Source organism: Notothenia coriiceps, unplaced genomic scaffold (assembly GCF_000735185.1).
Source record: "Notothenia coriiceps isolate Sejong01 unplaced genomic scaffold, NC01 NC01_scaffold00038129, whole genome shotgun sequence".
NCBI classification, from domain to species: Eukaryota; Metazoa; Chordata; class Actinopteri; order Perciformes; family Nototheniidae; genus Notothenia; species Notothenia coriiceps.
Genome location: NW_011370830.1, coordinates 1 through 2,125, shown reverse-complemented (window position 1 = coordinate 2,125; position 2,125 = coordinate 1). Strand labels below are relative to the sequence as shown.

At 49.2% G+C, this 2,125-nt stretch overlaps 1 pseudogene; it reads right to left on the bottom strand.

Moving 5' to 3' along the window:
- Positions 1–239: 239 nt before the first annotated feature.
- LOC104967995 (ras association domain-containing protein 8 pseudogene) lies at positions 240–1,507 on the bottom strand (annotated as a pseudogene).
- Between the last annotated feature and the right edge of the window lie 618 nt (positions 1,508–2,125).

Below are 2,125 nucleotides of genomic sequence, written 5' to 3'. Positions count from 1 at the left end.
CGGGACTAATACATGAGGATAGGAGTCGAGGAGGGGAAATTAGAGTATTGAGAAGCCTTCAATTTCTCACCGCTCTGGTAACTGAAGAAGGCTTTATATGACTATTTTTTACCTACACTTACAGATCTAGCATTCCCCTTTCAACACATTTTAAAGTGAAAAAAGATCCCCTTTGCATTGGCAGGTTTGCAGCATCGTGTTAAGGGATACTTCAGGTGGACAGATGCTTAAATGCTTTATTACTGATGTATGGTCTCCCTTATCCCTGCATCCCTGTTTATTTTAAGGTTTAATGAATGCATATGTCTTACCTGCAGCTTCTTGCTGCTTTGTCCGAGTGAGCGGTCCACAGCTCTGCAGCTGCTCTCCAGCTGGACGGCCTGTCTCTCCTGGGCTTTCATTTCTGATTTGACCCTGAGCATCTGCGCCCGAGCCTCTGCCTCACTGACCCACTGGGTCTCCTGCCGCTCCCTCTGCAACCGCTCCTCCTCCAGGCCTGCCTCCACACTCTGAGGGGACAAGGAGATAAACAGTTAAGGAAGAGGTAGCTAGCAACCACTATAATATAAAATATAAAAAAAATCACTATACGAGACAGTGTCTTTGTTTGATTCTTAGCTGGTTATTTTTTTATCTTTTCCCCAAAGCTGCTGCTAAAATACAGGATTTTGATTGAATAACCCGAAATTCGCCCAAACATAGCACACCTGTACCATTGCCAGCCTTTCTTCAATCTCCACTTCACAGCCCTGCATGCGTCCCATCAGCTCCTGCAGTCTCTCCTCCAGCTGCCTCTCACTCTCCAGCTCAATTTGCAGCTCAGTGGCCCAAAACTCCTCCTCCTCCATCTCCACGTCGTTCTTCCGCAGATGCTTCTCCAGCCTCAGGATCTCCTTTATCAGCCCGCCTCCTCCATCTGGGTCCCCGATGCACCCTCCGCCACGGCCCCCTCGCCCTTCAGCCCACACCTGGAGCTCCGCCTCATAGGCTCCCAGCTTGTTCACCAGAACGTTGAGCGTCTCCCTCTGTATGCCCACCAGTCTGACCAGGTCCTCCATGCGACAGGCCCACAGGCCGGGGGAGGCGGTACCCATGGCCGGTCCTGCATGGTTGTGATTCCCACCGTTACTCATGAAGAGTCTGCGTTTAGCCTCCGCCTCTCCCATTCGGCCTCCGCTCAGTATCTCCCTGAGGCCTCTGGGGGCCCCGGTGAACGTCAGAGACTTGCGGCGCGGTTCTCGGCGGCGGAGGGAGCGATCGTTAGGATGGCGAAGCTTTGCAAGGGGAGGGAGGCTCTGCCGATGCAGCCCGCGTTCAGGACCTCTTAGAGGGGGTCCTTCTGAGGGGGGGCGTTCAGTCAGGGAGGGGCCAGTGCGATGCAGGATGAGCTGGACGTCCCCAGCATACTGGCCCCAGGTGTTCAGAGAAGCTACAGGGCTTTCATGAGGGGCCAGGTGACGCTCGCTGTCCCGCCATTTTTCTACTAGAGTGTATCTCCCAGTGCGACCTGAAAAAGACAAAAAAGAAAAAGCATAAGCAACATATTCTTATACTGGTGGCTGGGAAAGCAACCTGCAAAGATATGAACTGGGAAGAAGAGTCAATATGAACTCTTAGCCATGATTTACCATCCTCCTATCTAACTGTTAAGATAACATGTGACCACCTCTCATATTTATCAGACACAGAGCCGTTTTATCATCCTGTTGGAGCCATGGTTCTGATGACCTAACAACTAAAGCACTTGCATTTCATCCAGCTTGTGTACGTTTGGTTCTAAGAACAGTGCAGAGTGGTTTCAGAAGTGAGCTGAATGAACGTGAAGGGAAATGAAAGGCTGTGAACTGAACGATCATTTAAAAAGAGGCTCGCACTTGGATTAGGACTACTGTTTGTGATTTTGTGTAAAGCGTCTTTGAGCACTGGGAAAAGCGCTATAAAAATTAAATGTATTATTATTTATTATTAAAGCTGCAAGGAGCTGCACTGCTGGGTGTTTCTCGTGGTTTATCAGCAACCATTTCACATAGGATGTGATTAAATGTTTATAAGACATCTATTGCTTAACCCTTTTATGGTGTTCGGGTCTGTGGGACCGGTTTTCATTATTTAGGTAAAAAAAACT